This window comes from Orcinus orca, chromosome 4 (genome assembly GCF_937001465.1).
Source record: "Orcinus orca chromosome 4, mOrcOrc1.1, whole genome shotgun sequence".
Lineage (NCBI taxonomy): Eukaryota > Metazoa > Chordata > Mammalia > Artiodactyla > Delphinidae > Orcinus > Orcinus orca.
In genome coordinates, this window is record NC_064562.1 from 9,442,600 (window position 1) to 9,462,512 (window position 19,913).

Genomic DNA, 19,913 nt, shown 5'->3' on the forward strand with positions numbered 1-19,913 from the left:
TACAATGAGCCCAGATGCTGGTGTCTTCCCATACATCGAAAAGCACTAAAATCATTAACCTGTGATGTCTGTCTCTTGTGAGTATCAGTTGTCTTCGATGTCTGACTACACGGTTTGTTTTTTGTTTTTGTTTTTTTTGTTGTTGTTGTTGTTCAGCAAAAACTCCTAAATATCCTGGGTAGTCCCTTATTCTTTGGAGCAGTTCCTCAGAGCTCTCCAAGAGGCTGTCTCCTGAGCTTCAGTCTTCAGTAAGGTCCTCAAATAAAACTTAACTTGCAACTTTTAGGTTGTGCGTTTTTCTTCAGCTGACCGTTTTAGTGAACAACGAAGGGACCCAGAGCAGACTTCTCTCCTTCGCCTGAACTCTAGGAGGCTCTGGAGCCTTGGTACCAGCAAAGGCCTCTTGTGCCCGGCCGCCTCCAGACGAATTTAGGTAAGTCTCTTCTGGGTCTTGGATTTCCCACTACTGGCTGATGATCCTAAGCTTTATTTGGTGGTGGATAAACTCCTCGTTGGAAGAGTAGACTTTCCTCGAACTTACTTTCAAGAAGAGGTACCTGGGTTACCCCAGATGAATGACACTGGGAAGATTCTGCTCAGTTTAAAGACGTGAGCGGGTTACCACAGTTGAGAGACACTGGGAAGATTTTATTATGTATTTGTGGCCGAAATCTCGGCTTCTGTACGCCAGCGCCGAATAGAAATACGGAGACAGAATTTAGGAGAAATGAGAAAAAAGTGGTTTTATTTCTTTGCTAAGTCAAGAGGGGACACAGTGGGCTAGTGCCTCCAAAAACTGTGCCCCTCCTCCCCTCCACCACCACTGGGGAATCGGAGAAGATTTTATATGCGGGGCTCGCAGTCTGTGGTATATGATAAGGATCAAAGTAGTGAAGGTCTTGCATTCTTTTTCTCCTTGCATTATTTCAAAACAGTCATCGTGGCGTCAGGCGGCCCGGTAATTGGGTCCGTCTGTCTCTGGTTTATTGGCCTGCGAGAACTTCTTTCTGAAATGCAAAAGCTACAGGGGGTGGTTTGCCGCCAGGGAGCAGAGGGAATTTACATAAAGTTAGGCAGTGACAGGCGCAGGATGTAACGCACACAGAGTCAGGGGTGACAGGGGCAGGATGTAACTGACATAGGGTCAGAGAGTGAGAGGTTAGCTTTGTGAAGTACCAATCTAGCTACAGACACTACAGATTAGTAACAGTTAAAATAAAACAAGGAGTGATTAACTCTTTCAGGCCAGGTTATGTTTCTTCTCTAGCCTGTTCACTGTCCCCTTTACTTTCCTTGTTCTCAGGAGAGGAAAAACTTCTTTTCTATTTTTGCTGCAACATACACATACAGAATTTATTCCTACAAATACCTCCTTAGTTGGGAATTAAAGGAAATCTCACCCTAAAAATGGCCAAATTGGGATTATTCTAACATTCCAAAATGAATGTTAAAAGAACCCCAATTAATTCTTTTAACATTCCAAAATTAATTAACTAAAAACATTCTAGCTGTGTGCGCAGCTACAAAAAGCCAGCTTGGTAAAACACCTTTTCAGAATTCCGACCTTAAAGGAACAAAAGCCCTTCTAGGAGGAGCTTGCATTTCTCTCCCTGGGTCTTTGAGATGTAAATGTTCTACCTGATCTTATGCCTTTTTTCCTCCCCCCGCCCCCCCCGCTCTGCCCCCCGTGTTTTGAGAGCTCTGACAATGGCCAGACAATGGATCTTTTAAATTGGAGAGACTTCTGAATTAGTAAATTTTTAGAGGGCTCTCACTATAAACAACTGTTTTATTGGTACCGATGAAAAGACCAAAGCAGAAAGTAAATACAAAAAAATGTAACGGCTAAGCTTAACAACTCCCTTAGTTTAAAACAAATAAACAGCAACAACAAAAAAACAGTTTGGGAAGCTGCATCTGTGGTCAGTTTCCCCTCAATGGGTCTTACAGATGCTAATAAAAACATTAGATTAATTGTTAATCAGGTTGATTAACAAGGGAATAAGAAACTGAAGGGAAAGTCTAGAGATGTCTTCCCAACAAGGTGCAAATTTTAAAGGGACTTACCCTAAAAGGATAAAAATCTTTTTAGATGGTTAAGAAATGGGATAAATAAAACAGACATTAATGGGATTAAAATCAATGTTTTGATACAACACTAAGGTTGGATGGCCAAAGGGACCTCCATTGGTCCCCGATACTAAAGAGCCCCAAACAAGTCTACTCTACCCCAGTTTACAACATACATGTATTTAAAAGGCTGCTGGCGACTTCCCTGGTGTTCCAGTGGTTAAGACTTGGCCTTCTAATGCAGGCGTTGCGGGTTCCATCCCAGGTTCAATCCCTGGTCAAGGAGCTAGGATCCCCCATACCTCAAGGCCAAAAAACCAAAACACAAAACAGAAGCAATATTGTAACAAATTCAATAAAGACTTAAAAATAAAATGGTCCACATCAAAAAAAAAAAAAAAAGTCTGCTAGAAAATTACACTGAGATACCTGACCAGCAATTGTTTGGGGCAACAGGCCAATTAATCAAGTTGGCTCAACCCCTCAACTGGGGACCCCAAAGCCTTTTACACAAACATAGATAAAAGGGTTGGGGGATACAAAGAAAGGTTTCTAGGGTCAACAACAAATTGGCACTTGCCAACTACCTCTACAAGGATTAAGTCATGTGCTGCTGGAGCTGCTGATTTTCAACACCACCTGAAAGGAGTTCAGGGCAGAGAGCAGAAATGAAGCCCTCTGTGCTCTGGGAACAGCTGGCAGCACAGGTCTTCAGAGAGTTGGATATTTTCAGCAGCCAATTTTATGAGCACAATTCTTGTATCTCCTCATATCTAGAAAAGCACCAAAATCCTTCATGGTGACATCTGCTCCTCGTGACTAGCAGAAACCTGCAGAAAATATGTGCTTGACTGCATGTACTCCCCCTTCACCAAAATCCCGTATATACTGACCTCCCCCCCACCCCCGCCTCTTTGGAGCAGTTTCTCAGAGCTCTATGAAATGCCGTCTACGGGGCTGCAGTCCTCATTTTGCCCCAAATAAAACTTAACTCGCAACACTCATGTTGTGCGTTTTTTTTAAGTAGACACTGGGACTCCTAGTAAGACCAAGCCTAGTTGATGGGGTCTTAATGGAGGCTAAAATTAAAGATATAAGAGTTGATAGAATTGAGATGAACCTTTATAAAAGTTGGTATATTTGAATGGACTTTATATAAGATGGTTACATCTCTTCTACCAGTTATATTATGGGATAAACATTAGGTCTCACTGGGGAATGCTTCCCTTGCCTGGTATAAGATAGGGCGCATAAATCGGCCCCTCAGGCAATATTGCTTAAAAGTACTAAGGAAAATCAATAAGGTTATCTGAGCCCACACAATATGAAATAGAACTGGGAGCTAATATTCAGGGACTAATAAAAACAATAATGGAGACTTTTTTTTTTTTTGCCCCTAGGGTAAATTGCTCTGGGTTTAATTTGTACACTTAGAATCTGAGGGCCTTTGTTGAATGCCCTGTGCAAAGTTTGGAAGGCATGATAGATTGAACCCTAAAGTTCTAGAACATAGAACTCTTTTTTTTTTTTTTTTTTTAGAGCCACCAGCAGTATGACCCTGAACAACATTCTTTTTTTTTTTTTTTTAACATCTTTATTGGGGTATAATTGCTTTACAATGGTGTGTTAGTTTCTGCTTTATAACAAAGTGAATCAGTCATACATAAACATATGTTCCCATATGTCTTCCCTGTTGCGTCTCCCTCCCTCCCACCCTCCCCATCCCACCCCTCCAGGCTGTCACAAAGCACCGAGCCAATATCCCTGTGCCATGCGGCTGCTTCCCACTAGCTATCTACCTTACTGCGTTTGTTAGTGTGTATATGCCCATGACTCTCTCTCGCCCTGTCACAGCTCACCCTTCCCCCTCCCCATAACCTCAAGTCCGTTCTCTAAGAGGTCTGCGTCTTTATTCCTGCTTTACCCCTAGGTTCTTCATGACATTTTTTTCTTAAATTCCATATATAGAACATAGAACTCTTGATTTTCAGTGTAGTTGGAAATCTTACTGATATCAAAAAGCAAATTAAAGAAAATGTAGTTGGGCAAATCAATCTTTCAATACCATTTAGGTGGCAGACTAGTTCTCTGGGGAATTAAAAGCAACTGTCTTTGTCTTGCAAATCTCTAGAAATCAGAAATGTAAGTACAGCCCACAAGGACCTGAGACTGAGCCTAATTAGCTCAATCAGGTAGAACCTGAACCCCCTTCCCTCCACCAAACAAAAAAAAAAAGGGAAAAAGAGGGAGGCCTTGTTAAACTCAAACTGCTGGAAAGGCTCCCTCACCAAATCTAATTCACAGCCTCCTTCAGGATTTATCAAGGACAGATACAAATCTTAAAAATCTTTTCGACAATAGTGAAAAGCTTTAGTCATCTGAGCAAATAAATTTAACTTATTCCAAATATTACTTATAGACTAGTAAGTTTATAATGTAATAACTGATTCATGACTAAGTTTTGAAATGAAGCTACAAGATCTCTATTTATATCTGTTTATATGTCCATGTGTACATTATACATATGATATGTCCATACCTCCAGATAATATTATCAAAATTAACTTTATAAAAGACCTGTATTTAACTGACTTAAAAGTAAGCACTTACAAATTGAGTATCTTTAAATATAATAAAAAACGAACCCAAATTTCAAGTTCATGTGATCTGGGAAATATTAAGTTAATATCCAGTTTTAAAGTTTAAATTTGTTGGTTTAATTAATACAGACATGTCTTACTTTTATTACACCTAGGTTTACTAAAAGTTAAATAGTCATATTATCTCTGTTAAATTCATCAAGAAAAATCTCTTGAAATGATGGCTGACTTGGTCTAATGTCTCACGAAGTTTTCATGGGTAATCTAAACACAACTAATTCAATAGATATAAATGGGGTAAGAGCTTTTAGGTAAATTCTTTAAGAATAATTATGTTTTATGGTATGTCTACTTAAAAAATAGTTTCTCCAGATTTTTGGTGACTTAAAACTTCAGAGTTTTGCTAAGTTAAATGATGGAAATTTATTAAATGTCCAGATCCTTCCCAAATAAAATAAGATACTGAAACATTACTCAACATAGGCTGCCTTTTACGGAGAAACTAAAGATACTTCGGTTTATTAATAAAAATGTTTGATGTCACACTGAAAAATTTTCTATTAAAAAAAGCACCTATTTTTTAGAAATCATAAGGAGTATTTGTGATTTTGCCAATCTACAGAATAATAATGTGGAAGACAGTTTATAATTGCTTACTTCTTAGTTTTCACTAGAAATTAAGGTTTTTAAAAGATTAGAATTCTGGTTAATATATGTAATTGAGACAACTAAAATTGGTAAGGAAAACATCTTTGTATGAAAGGAAAAAAGGTATATAAAGTGGAAACACATTTTGTTGCGGGAAAAGAAAGTAATTTTGTCCTGGAGAGAGAGAAAGAAAGGAAAAGCGTAGGACAAAATCTGAAAGTAAAAAGAAAGTTACAGAAGGTATGTGGAAATGGAACCCTGAGAAAAGAGTTCTGTACATGGTCAGGACTGGCTAAGATTAAAATAAAGTTTAATTGAGTAAATAAATTTCAATATCAAAAGTAAGCTAGCATGATTAACATAAATATGGATCTGAAATTTAACTGAATCTTTTCATCACTGAACTCAATCAACAGACACTAAAATTATAACTAAAATATAGGGAGAGTGTCCAAATCCTCTGGATATTAAGGGGCCCTCCGAGCACACAAAAAGACAAGAGAAATGAAGATCTTGCCTAAAACCCTTCTTTTCAGAATGAGAAAGTAGGCTCAACGGCTTGCCCCAAGATTGGGGGAGGCAGGAGGTGGGGGCCAGGACCTCACAATTCATTTGAAGACATTTTGCACATCTGAAAGAGATGATCTCAACACACTATTGTAAAGCAATTATACTCCAATAAAGATGTTTAAAAAAAAAAAAGGGCATGAAACCCTTAAAGACAAATAAATAAATAAATAAAATCTTTGCCCTTAAAAAAAAAAAAGAGAGATATCTTATTTCACTCTGTCACCCAACCTGGCTTCTAGAGCATATGGTTCATTTGTGTTAAAAATAAATAAAGGAATTTAACTTCTGCCAAAAAAAAGTGATATGAACAGATTGTCCATACCATGAATATACACTGACTGGTACTTCTGATCTGAATTCAAGACTATGGGGTTTGCACATAACCACTTTTATATTACATCTGTGTCTTCTTTCTTCCACACAAAGAAGAATGATTCTCAATACTCGGGAGATGATAGAATCTGAATATCTCATAATTATTTCTTTGTTTTATTGTACATTACATGCATAATAATTACAGAGTAATAAAATATTAATACTACCATCACTAATATGATTACTGAAAGTTAAAAAGAAATTTTTTCGGTGCAGCCACTATGGAAAACAGTATGGAGGTTCCTCAAAAAATTAAAAATAGGGTTGCCATATGATCCAGCAATCCCACTCCTGGGTATACATCCAGACAAGACTATAATTCAAAAAGACACATGTACCCCTATGTTCATAGCAGCACTATTTACAACAGCCAAGACATGGAAACAACTTCAACGTCCATCAACAGATGAATGGATAAAGAAGATAAAATGGTATATGTATCCAGTGGAATATTAGCCATCAAAAAGCATGAAATAATGCCATCTGCAGCAACATGGATGGACCTAGAGATTTTCATACTAAGCGAAGTAAGTCAGAAAGGGAAAGATAAATACCATGTGATACCACTTATATGTGGAACCTAAAATACAATACAAATCAACATATCTATGAAACAGAAACAGACTCACAGATATAGAGAACAGACCTGTGGCTGCCAAGGGGGAGGGGGCATAGCGGAGGGAAGGAATGGGACTTTGGGATTAGCAGAGGCAAACTATTATACATAAGATGGATAAACAACAAGGTCTTATTGTATAGCACAGGGAACTATATTCAATATTCTGTGACACACCATAATGGAAAAAAGAATATGAAAAAGAATATATATATACATATACACACACACAACTGAGTCATTTTGCTGTACCTAAGAAATTAACACAATCTAAACTTCAATAAAATTAAAAAAAAAAAAGATACGATCTGTACATATCTGCCCTTCACATATATTGAGCCATTGGTCGGGACATAGTTTAAATAAGTTAATAAGCTAAAAACAATCCTACTTCCTTATCAGAGCCTGAAAAAATAAAAATTAATGTGTTCATTGTTTTATAAGCACTTATGGGTCATCATTTGGGAAAAAGTGGGAAATTTTAACGCTCTAAACTCTGCCAATTTCATTTCTTTCCCACAAGAGACTGAACCCAAATTGGCAAATACAATCAGGGCCTCTAGAGTGTTTGAAATTTAAGGCATTACTTGCCTTGTAGAGATGCATTTGCTAGGTCACAAATCTATGAAACTTAAAAATAGCAAAGCAACTCCCAGCAACACACCTAGTACCCACATCTTAGTTTCTTATCACAGCCTCCAAAACAAGGAAGCAGAGTGCCTTGGAGAAATGGTTGATGCCAGGGTTGGGGCATGGAAAATACAAAAATGAGCCTGGAGCATTTCATGATACCAGAAAGTAAGGAAATGCTTTTTAAAAAACGGGGATAGGGAGGTGGTATGTCAAAAGGGCACAGGGGCCAACCTGAAAAAAGAGCTCCCAGTGGCTAAAGATGGAACAATTTGAGCAGCAAATTAAATAATGACAGTATCGGATTATAACCTATATAATAAAATAAATATCCATGAGTCTGTACTGATACAAATAGTTGAATAAATAAATGGTGAAGGAAAAGCTCTTCCTTACAGAAGAATTCTCTTTAATAAACATCGAAGGAATGAGAAAAACAATTTTTAAATCACCCTTAGAACAACACAGTACCATGTACATCAAGTTCCACCAATGGATGCTAAAACTAGTGAATAAAGATTTAAGGAGAGGGGCTTCCCTGGTGGCTCAGTGGTTAAGAATCCGCCTGCCAACTCAGGGGACGTGGGTTCGAGCCCTGGTCCAGGAAGACCCCACATGCTGCAGAGCAACTAAGCCTGTGTGCCACAACTACTGAGCCTGCGCTCTAGAGCCCATAAGCCACAACTACTGAGCCCATGTGCCAAAACTACTGAAGCTCGTGTGCCTAGAGCCCGTGCTCTACACGCAACTGCAATGTGAAGCCCATGCACCGCAACTAGAGAAAGCCTGCTCACAGCAATGAAGACCCAATGCAGCCAAAAATAAATAAAATAAATTAAAAAAAAAAAAGATTTAAGGAGAAACAAGATATTTGCATGGTCCAAGTTTCTCTCCCAAGATATCTACTAAATACAAAAGGAAAAATGATAACTTTCCATCGGAGACCTGACAAACAGCACTTAACCAAGGTCTACAAAAGTCATAAGACACCATGTACCTCTGCTATGATGCACTGGGATTCCTTCTAATATTTCTGCCCAAAATGGATAGCTTCAATCTAGTCATGAGAAAATACTGAGTACTAACTGAGGGACATTCTAAAAAATAACTGAACAGTACGCTTCAGAAGTGTCAAGGTCAGGAAAAACCACAGAACAGAAGGTTGATGAGTTGTCATAGTTTGGAGGAAACTAATGATACACAACAATCAAACGCAATGTTAACTCCTAGGCTGGATCCTGAACAGAAAAAGGAGAGTGAAAAGCCGATGAGATCCAAGTAAGTCTATAGTTTAGTTAATAGCACTTACCAATGTTAATCCATTAGTTCCGACAATGGTACTGCAGTTTACGTAAGATGCTATAGGAACTCGCTGTACCATTTTTTTTGCAACAAGTCTAAAAATAATTCCAAAATAAATAATGAAATAACCCCAATATTTTTCAATGTTTATAACGCAAGTGTAATACTAGACTTAAATTGCTATCTTTGCTCTTTAAAACCAACCCAGCCACGACTGTATCTATTCCGAAAAGCATTGTTTTATAAAGACTAACACATCAAAGATCTCTTTCCCTTGTTTCTCATAACATATGGAGGGAGAGGAGAACAGCAATTTGATTTTTGTTGAAAAATTCAAACCACTTGAATTTTTGCTTGCTTCCACTTAGGAAGCAAGATAGAACACACCTCACTGGGGGAGAGGGAAGGTATATATCTAAGGATGAAATCAGAACACAATGAGGGGTTTGTAGCTCCAGGAAAGAGCTAAAAGTAGCAAGGATGGATCTACACTGGAGCAACTGGAATGAGTCACCTGGCCCTAGGCTGCTGGTAATAACTGGGCGTAAATCAACATTGCACATGTCAAACATATTGTACTCATAGCTTAGATTCCGATGGAAGCAGTGAACGGTTTGGCATGATAATAACAGTACTATCAGATTTAAGGTACGACTTAAATTAGGTTTTTAACTACAGTTAGCCCATGGCTTTATGGTTTCTGAAGTACACGTGTTCTATTTGAGGTAACTATCATATGAGATACCCTGGAAAGACATATAACAGTCTCCCTGTGTTATGAAACAGGAGAAAGGTGAATCAGAAAGATTTCTAAAACAAGGTACATGGCTGGTTTGCAGAACCCTTCACTGATGGGTCAGATAAGAATACTGAGTGTTCTCAGGTGTTCTCAGTACACCTGACAGTCTGTAGAACTAATCTGGCATTTTCAACTAACCCATATTCCACTTGTGGACTCAAAGAAAATCAGACCTCTCCCATTCAAACTCATATAGTCTCTGGTCCCATGAAGAAACTGTGGCCCAGAGAGATGACAAGACTTCATCAAAAGTAGAAAATGAAGAAATGGCACAGTTGATTAGACCTAAGTTAGGTCTGGGCCTCCCTACTCCCACCAGATCACAGGCTCTTTTCACGTCCCTGCATGCCTTTAAAATGAGCTGCTCTGTGAACATGGAAGGAAACAGAAACAGATGACCAGGCTAAGTTTAAAAGAAAAAAGAAAGGAAGGATTGGTGAACTTTAATAAAGTTCAACACAGTCTTTTTGTCCCAGCTATAAATGACCCTGTGAATTCTCAGCCTCCATCTCTATAAATATGAAACTCCAATATCTCCCTGAAAAGTTTGGTGTGAGCAAAAAAATGAGAATGAATGTAAAAACCACCTGCAGACCGCAAGCACTCACCACAGTTAACGGCCGCTTTTATTGATTCTGAGGACCTGATAATCTTGTCTTAAGGCATTCCAAACTAATGTGGGATGATGGAGGAAAAGGAGTAAAATGAAATACCTTCTTCTCCCTTTCTAAGGATCCTGTTGTCCCTCTAACTTTTCTATCCCTCTTTCCCTTCCCCCAGGGTGGGCTCAGGGTGCGGCCAGGGTAGGGCTGTGCAGGACGGGAAAAGAAGAGGCAGACCTCCTGTGCAAAGGCATCCGAGGTGTGGGTACCTCTCAGGCAGTCTTTATTACTCTTTCCTTGTGAGACACTCAGCTCAAGTGTCTTCAGAGAGAGATCATAGGGCCTGCTGCTTCCTAGAGACTTCCATTTTTATGCCTCTGGGTAAAAACTCAAAGCCTGTGAAATGACAGAGAACTACCTAATGCTACCTGGGCCTAAGCACGAATTTCCAGCCAAACCTTGTTCTAAAGAGTAACAGGTCTGGACTCCCCTGGTGGCACAGTGGTTAAGAATCCACCTGCCAATGCAGAGGACACGGGTTTTGAGCCCTGGTCGCCCATGCACCACAACTACTGAGCCTCCGCCCTAGACCCCTCGAGCCACAACTAGTGATCCCACGTGCCTAGAGCCCGTGCTCCGCAACAGGAGGAGCCACCGCGATAAGAAGCCCGCGCACCGTAGCCCCGCTTGCCGCAGCTAGAGAAAACCCGCGCGCAGAACTGAGGACCCAACGCAGCCATCAATAAATAAAATTAAAGAAAAGAAAAAAAACTCTCTAAAAAAAATTAAAAAAAAAAAGAGTAACAGGTCTTTTCAGTTGCAAGCCCAAAGGGACTGAGCTAGTGAGCAGCGTTTTCAACGGGGTTTCTGACCTTGCCAAGATTTCATTCCACCCTTCTTGCCGAAAACAAAACTTCTTCCTTGAAACTGGGATAAGGGCAGCACTTCTGCTTTACCCACACCCACCAACCCCAGTTTAAACGACAGAACACTACTTTCAATGCTACGATTCTCTGGACGTTTTATTTATTTCTATAAACAAGCTAACTGTGTGGCTCAAAAATTAGATGTCCACTTTCTAACAGTCTCCTAGTGAAGGAGAATACCGGCTTCCAAAAAACAAGAGGGGGCGAGGGGGCTGCGGTGAGAAAGGGGAGTGAGTGTTAATGGGTTTTTAGGGGAGAGGATGATGAAAATGTGATGACTGCACAGACTGTACACTTTACATAGGCGTGAACTCAATGATATGTTCTCATAAATTAGAACTCATAAAACTGCTGTTGGGAAAATAACACAAAACTATGAGGCCCAATTCAGCTAGACAGTTTCTTGGTTCACATCCTGGAGTGAAGTGGGAACTGATTTTTTAAAGGATAAACTTTAGCTTCCTGTAGACCTATAATATCCTATATCCTATAGAGAGGATGGCCATTCAAGTTCTTTAATTTTCACTAAAAAATCTCAACCCTAACTTATAACCCCAATAAGCAACAGAGAATAAAACTTCCCACTTGATATCGACTGCTGCCAAACTGCTGTCAGAAACGCTAGAGAGGGGGCTTCCCTCATGGAGCAGCGGTTAAGAATCTGCCTGCCAAAGCAGGGGATCCCTGGTCCGGGAAGATCCCTGGTCCAGGAAGATCCCACATGCCGTGGAGCAGCTTAGCCCGCGAGCCACAACTACTGAAGCCCACGTGCCTAGAGCCCGTGCTCTGCAACAAGAGAAGCCACCGCAATGAGAAGCCTGTGCACCGCAGCTAGAGAAAGCCAACACGCAGCGACGGAGACCCAACGCAGCCAAAAATTAATTAATTAAATTTTTTAAAAAGCTAGAGAGAGAAATACAGAGTATCTGAAGACATGAGGTCCATCTATCCCTCTATAAAATCTAGATTTACCCCCAAATAAGCCCAAACTATCAAACTGCAGCATTTGTGACCATAGGGGCTTAGGAACCTACAAGCGTTTCTCATAATACTTACGGCAAGGAAAATGACAACTACAGCAAGCAGTCCTAGAAAAGGCATTATTGGCATGTACTATGGGATGGGCACCCCGACTCTCCCACCGCCATCCTTCAGTCTCCTCTGCATCCTTCTGTGACACAAGACATTTGCCTCAGAAGCAGATGCCAGGAAAATCTTCTCTAAGGATCTCATACATTTCCTGTCTTTATCCTCACTGAATTGTGTGACTGATCGGTCCCTTCTTATTTTAGCTTCCAAGGCGTCACTTTAATTTGCTGTCCACATCCATTCTAATGTGCTCCCCCATGGTGACTCTTGGTGCATTTTACTTTCCATCTGTAACACTTATGCTTGCCTCAAATGTTCTTGAATGCTTAATAAAAATAATGCAGAAATTGATTTTGGCTGTTCAGTGTATTTTCATACCATTTTGATGCAACACAATGTCTCCTATGGGAGCTCTTGCTGAATGCCCAGGGTCTGGAACAAAGATGACCAGTATACATTTGTTACTATGAATCTTTTTTTTTTTTTCTGAAAGTGTAATGAGCTTTTATATTTCTACTATTGGGCAAGAAAATAAAATGAGGCAACATTACAGGTATTTTTTTACATGTTGGCTAGATTTACAATCTAATTTTTTGGTCATATGTTTCTCTGTATTGTTCTAACTTCTCCAGTATTATTTTTAATAAGTATTGAAATAAGCTGGTTAATTTTTTGAAGTTAATCATTAAAAGTCAACTACCCACAGAAAAATTACAAAAGGCAGCTCAATATAACTCTTTGGCAAACCATCCAAAGTTGTGGACACATTTTATGTCCTGGGGAGAAAAAGGCATAGAATATATTGGCTAATCCCTTTAAAAGCACCAATATTAACACATTTCTCTCCTATTCCCATACTCAATAAGTTTTAATCCACCCAGTATCAACTCTAGCTTCATACATTCGGGGAAAGGCAAGAGTTTTACCAACCGGCTAACACACACTACCAGACACGGAATCGGGTGCACCAAGACACTGTTTTCTGGTTAAAAAAAAAAAAAAAAGAGTCTATATTTTCAGTCTGTTTCATACTTACTTTCTAATGAAACTGGCTGGGAGGGACTAATTAAAACCTAGTCATCTCAGTTGTACAGTTTTCTATTCTCTACCAAATGTATACACGCAACAGCCACGGACCTTTCACGGCACACACATCCCAAACGGCTTTCAGTTTACTCGCTCAGTTAAACAGTGGTTCAGTTTAATTTAACCAAGGGCTTCCGTCTCCGGTGCTGTGATGCTCAGAGGCAGAGCACTAACAATCATTTACATAAACGCTAAGCTGAGTCAGCTGGACCTTCCAAACATACCCGACCGAAGCAGCTCCCACTCAACAAGGAGAGCAAGCGCCCGCACTACGCGCCCCTTTCCAGGCGGCCCCCTTCCAGCGTCCGCCCAGTCTGGCCCCCTCCTGCGCCTGGCGCGCGCGCTCGGGACCTGGCGCGTAGCGGCACAGGACCCAGGACCCAGGACCAAGGCCGCGCCCGCCGGGGGGGCGACGTTCTCCGACCGACGCCCACGCCCCGGCAGGCAGCCCAGGCGCCGCGCCCGCGCGCTCCCCGCGAGCCCCGCACTCACCGGCGCCGCGGGCCGGCCTGGGAAGGCGCTGGCCCGGATGACTGTCACTGTCAAGGGGAAGCGGGCGACGAGCGGAAAGAGCGCAGGGCGGGGCCCCTCTCTCGCACCCCGGCTCCCTCGGGGTCGGTGCCCGAAGGCCGGCGGGAGGTGTGGCGCCGCCTACCTAGCCGCTGATAAGGGCCCGGCGCTCGGGCGGAACGCGGGCGAGGGCTGTGTGAGCGCATCCAGCCTGGCGCTGGACCACACCGTCACCTGCCTGCGGGGACCGGCTGACGGAGATGACTATCCCGGAGCCCGCAGGGACAAAGCCACAGCTCCTGTCCTCCGGGGCTCGCACGAAACGGACTGGGGCGATTGGCCCTGGAAGCCCCAGGACGCTCCCCGGGCCGATCAATACCTGGTCTGACCTGGATGGATTTGGCCACTGCCGGTGTCCCACGCTCCTAAGCACCAGGGGAAGCGGACACCGAGTTTTGTTTTTCGGATTTTATTTTTCTGTCTCACGTTGTCCACCCCCAGAGCAAGTAGGCGGTCTCTAATGAATGAGCTTCTGAGAAATCAGGTGCGCGCGCCCCAGGGCCAATAAAATCAGGAACTGAATCTAGGGGTGGAGGAGACAAAACTTGCTGAATGAAAATAGTACTATGAACAGTTTAAATGTGTCCCTCACACTCCTGTAATAAATATCAGTACTTCTGTTCAATACACTGATGGTGTAGAAAAGCTGGAAAGTGTGCAGATTCAGGAAGAGAGTTCCTAACCTCATCCCAATACGTTCTTAAGCTGATCACTGCCATCAAATTGTTTGAGAAATTCAGATTAAAGCCAGCATTTCATAAATGTATGGCATTATAAAGAGTCATTTTAACTTATAAATTAGCATCTTACTTCGGGCTAACTATTTTCAAATGCCCTGTCTTCTCATTTTGTGTTTGGGTATTTTAGGTAACAATATTAGGGAGGGGGGAACCTGAAGACGATGGTCCTAATTTTACATATGAGTCACCTGGTCCAAAGGAGGCCATTTTACACAAGGTCAAAAGTTAGGCTAAATGGGTGACTCAGTTTCTCAGACCATTGCCCTCTGTTCTCCCTGCTCTCCACCTCACAACCTCTCTGAATAGAGTGCCCAGTATTCATAGAGCCTGGTTCTTCTTTTTTTTCCTCCCTGCCGCACGGCGCGGCATGCAACCCCTAATCCCTGCAGTGGGACTGCAGAGTCTTAAACACTGGACCATCCGGGAAGTCCCTGAACGTGTTCCTAATCTGGCACTTTTTCTTTTCCATTTAACTAAATTTTTTCTCTCTTATTACGTATCAAGTAAGAAAATGAAAATCCCCTGTAACCCATCAGCCACATACCATCTGCTTTTAGTCTTTTTCTCTGCATACATTTTTTTTTTGAAAAAACAAAATTGGGTTTATATACAAAGTACAGGGATGAACGTCATCATCTCTGGAGTCAGATAGCCTGTGTCTGAATCCTGGCTTTCCCAAACCCTGGAGACTTGAACTAGTTACTTAGTCTTGAAGTGGTTATTGGTAATCAGGGGAAAGGATCTCTCAGGGTAGTTACAAAGATTAAATGGGACAATGTGTGCAAAGTCATTAGATAGCACTCGATAGCAGTAGCTGTTATCATTTTGTAAAACTGCTATATTGCAAACATGGTTCCCTGCAGGCACGTGGTATTCAGTCCTCTTGTTATGTACCATAATTAATTTAACCAATCTTCCTATTATTCACAAAACATCTCTGCAGCTGTGTCATGGCACACTCAGGTAAATTCCAGACAGGGAATTGCTGAGGCAAAAGTATGCTCATTTGAAAAATTTTAAGACATACAGCTAAATTTCCCACAAAAAGTTTGTGCCAAATTCAGTCTCCTAACAATTTAAAGATTGCTTGTTGCCCTAAATTCTCACAAATACTAGACAGAATAATAATTTTTTTTAATTTGATAGGTAACAAATGTCATATCAGTGTTTTAATTTATATTATGTTGACTTAGAATAAGCTTTTTTAATGTTTAATGATCGTTTGTGGTTTATTTGTAAATTTTCAATGTAAAGTTTTCCCCCATTTCTTTCTTTCTTTTTTCTTTTTTTAAAATTTATTTATTTATTTATTTTTTGGCTGTGTTGGGTCTTCGTTTCTGTGCGAGGGCTTTCACTAGTTGCAGCGAGCGGGGGCCCCTCTTCATCGCAGTGCGCAGCCCTCTCTTGTTGCGGAGCACAGGCTCCAGACACGCAGGCTCAGTAGTTGTGGCTCACGGGCCCAGTTGCTCCGTGGCATGTGGGATCTTCCCAGACCAGGGCTCAAACCCGTGTCCCCTGCATTGACAGGCAGATTCTCAACCACTGCACCACCAGGGAAGCCCCCCATTTCTTTCTATTAATTTCTTAGATGACATAATAAGTAAACAGAAAGAGCCTGGATCTCTGATGATATCACTGACCTGCTGGACCATCTCCAAGCTGGTTGAAGTCACTGTCACATTTTATGTGCCTTGCAGTCAAGCCACAGAATTATCAAAGTTAGGATTTCTTTACAGTCTCAACTGGAAAGCTTTGGGGCCGTCTGGAGTCCACACCCTTGACGCACACATTGGAGATCTTAAATGGGCGCTGGAAGGCCTGAGGTGTCACCATGTGTTTTTGTAGGTAGTGCGCAGGGACATAACTAGATGATTCAAAAAAGATGCCTTCAGGTAAAGGGAGCCGATAGTCTCATTCATGAAGTCATTTGAGTCTCCCTTTTGAAAACTCCAAAAATAACTGGGAGACTTGTCGGGGAGAGGGGAAGCATAGTACTTTCCAATCATCACACCAGTGAGGGGTGTTTGCTTGTATGGTTCTAACAGGGGTATCAGTGCTTGACGGAATGTCAGCAACAGATGGTTACAAATTTGTTTAACGTTGATAAAGGATATGATTTATATATTATATAGAATGGCAACCAAAGCAAAATCAAAAAGTCTTCTCATTAAAGGAACAAACTTCCTGGGCCTAGAACTCCATCAATCAGGCACTCTACTACCAAAGCTCTTATATGGACCTATGAGAAGCTCTCTTCATCCTTCTCATAGGATTCTTAATATCCTCCAAAGCTCTCTGAGCCGCCCTGAGCTCTCAGTCTATCTGCCTGCCTGGCCACCAAGTGCAAGGAGCTGGTAAGGAACCAGTCCATTCCTCAGTGCTCACTCCAAGCGGTGAACTCAGGGTCAGTTCCCCCTTAGCAAGTTCAGGTTTCAGGCAGGGCTTATTATGGGCCTGGGGGCATTTGGGTTATGTATATAATGTTTGTACTGGATCCCAGTGTATTTATTTTCATTACTACTTAAGTTGAAGCAAATAAAAAACGGTGCAAGAGGCCGTATGCACCATGACCCCCCATGGCTCTGCTTACAGCTACCAGGCGCCTTTGACTCACTCCGTGAGAGACTGTTCAGTCTGTAGCTGCTTGAGCACTGACGAGTAAGGGATAAAACAGGAACAGGGTATAGACAACTCTTCCCAAAGGTCTCACTATAAAAGGAAGGTGAGAGAAAGGAGTATACCTAAAGACTATCTTGGGGTTCAGAGAAAATATTTCTTGTTTGGTTTAAATTACAGGCCAGAATATGTGTCCATGCCAAGAGGACAAGCCATAAAGAAGAAAAGGTGGTTAACTGCTATAATCAGGTACCTTAGAAAGCAGAATGGAATTAGAATTCAGACGAATTAGTGTTAGAAAAGCCAAAAATATATTTTTTTTTTTTTTTTTTTTTTTTTTTGCGGTACGCGGGCCTCTCACTGCTGTGGCCTCTCCCGTTGCGGAGCACAGACTCCGGACGTGCAGGCTCAGCGGCCATGGCTCACGGGCCCAGCCGCTCCGCGGCAAGTGGGATCTTCCCGGACCGGGGCACGAACCCGTGTCCCCTGCATCGGCAGGCCACTGCGCCACCAGGGAAGCCCTACATCTTTTTTTAATTGTGGCAAAGGGGAAGGGAGTCAGGGGGTGTCCTCATGTAATAATTGTTTTAAGAAGGGAAAAGAGAGAAAATTGAAAGAAATGTATGGCCTACAACTCCACCTTCTTTCTGAAGTTGGGGGATCTGCTGAGAGTATGGGCACGAATGAGAAGATCAGGGATCTGAAAAAATGATGAATACTGGAGTAGGCCTGTATTCATTTCCTTTGGCGGCAGTAACACTACCACAAAACTGGTGGCTTTAAAGCAACGAAAACGTATTACCTGGCATTTCTGTAGATCAGAAGTCCAACGTGGGCTTCACTGGGCTAAAACCAAAGCTGTTAGCAGTTCTGGGTTCCTTTCTGGAAACTCTTCCAGGTTTCAGAGGCTTCCTGAGTTCCTGGGCTATGGCCCCGTCCTCCAGCCAACAACACAGCATCTCTCGGACCCTGCTTCTGTCATCACATCTCTTTCTCTGACTCTCATCTTCTACCTCCCTCTTCTACCTTTAAGGACCCTTATAATGACATTAGACCCACCAGATAAACCAGGGTAATCTCCTTATTTTAAAGTCATCTGATTCGGTAACTCAGCACAATCACCTTCTGGGTATTAGGACATGGACATCTTTGGCAGGTCATTATTCTCCTTACCACACGGCCCTAAGGAAACAAAGAAGATGCACATGTGGGGACCCACAGAGCTCTTATGAGGACTATTTAAACTGAAGCCATATGAGATACAGCTGTTGCAGAAAGAAGCTTTTTTTTTGTTTTTTGAAGCTACCTTACCTGACTAAAAGCAGAGCCTTCAGAGAGTGAAGCTGCTATAAACCCCCTCAGAGGAGCTTCAGTGCCTGGTAGAAGACCAACCACGCATACCTGGATAAGAAATTGCATAAAGCAACATCACAAACTGTCATACTTCTTTCTTTCCCTAAAAGCCTACTTGTCTTTCCTAAAAGTCCTTTGTTTTCCCATAGAATCCCTTTCTCTCCACCCTCCTTTCCCCTATTAAGCTGGTCTGTAAGCCCCAGAACCTGATCTTTTCTCCTTTAATCGGTTTGTGGTCAATTAACTTTCATTCCTCCCCCAGCCCCACTAGACCTATTGGCAGAGGAAAAGTTTTTCTTCCAAGGGACCCAGAGAGAGACTACAGAGCAACACCAAGGACCCCTAAGACTGGACTCTATAAAAGTGGTGCTCTCAAAGCCACAAATGGGCATGGCTTTCCCAATCACAAAGAAGTAAAGATAGAGCGGGTTAGAAGGTTGAATTAATTCGAGGATGTGGTTTTGCTGGGTGGGTAAGGCAATAGAAAAATGGAGCATGAGTTTGAGCGGGTGAAGTGATTCATCCTAGGAAAGTGAATCCAGGAAGAGACAGGTAGAAAGGGAGCCTATAGCGGGGTCGCTTGCAGGCTGAAGAGCTGAAACTGGACGGTGAAGTCACTGAATAGGAAGCTGGCATAGAATATTGGCACTCCAGGATTTGACAAGGTCCCATGGTATCAACGTGACAGTAAAATTCTGGAAATGGAAGGAAGGTGTATTTACCTTCTAGTGCTGAGAACCTGCCATCAGTTTACCATCTTAAAACAATACTCATTAATTATTTCAAAATTCTGGAGGTCAGGAATCTAGGCGGGCTAGGCATGGCTCCCCTTAGGGTATCATGGGGCCAAATCGAAGCATGAGCCAGCCGGGCCCTTATCTGAAGACTCTTATCTGAAGAATCTACTTCCAAGGACAGGTTGTTGGCAGAATCCAATTCCTTGCAGTTTTAGGACTGAGGTCCTCGTTTCCTTGCTGTCAGTAAACCAGCTGCTTCAGGCTGCCCACATTCCTTCTCATGTGACTCCCCTCCATCTTCAAAGCAGGCTCTCAAACTTCTAATCTCTTGGATTTCGCCTTCCTCCTTTTGAAGGGCTTGTGTGATTACATCAGGCCCATCTAGATAATCTCACTATAATCTAGATATTTTGGGGTGAACTCATTTGGACTTCAATCACAACTTCACATTTACTCAGAGCAGTACCCAGATTAATGTTTGGTTACATACCAGTGGAATCTTGGACCCTGGGGGAGAAGGGGATCTTTAGAATTCTGCCTACACTGAAGATTAAGTTGAGAAGATCAGATAGCACAGAAGCTAG

At 41.9% G+C, this 19,913-nt stretch overlaps 1 protein-coding gene across 10 annotated transcripts in view; it reads right to left on the reverse strand.

Annotated features, from left to right (window-relative positions):
• ABCG2 (ATP binding cassette subfamily G member 2 (Junior blood group)) overlaps positions 1-19,913 on the reverse strand; it is a 125,360-nt gene that overhangs the window by 52,048 nt on the left and 53,399 nt on the right. The window contains exon 1 of one of the 10 annotated variants that reach the window (XM_033421500.2): positions 18,551-18,681. The exons of 3 other annotated variants lie outside the window; for them this stretch is intronic. The gene's annotated coding sequence lies outside the window, so the exon portion shown is untranslated. Of the gene's footprint in view, positions 1-2,246; positions 2,500-12,194; positions 12,538-13,537; positions 13,779-13,805; positions 14,175-14,202; positions 14,419-18,550; positions 18,682-19,913 lie in introns of those variants that run through there. 6 more of the 10 variants (XM_033421504.2, XM_033421498.2, XM_033421503.2 and 3 more) reach the window with 6 other exon arrangements.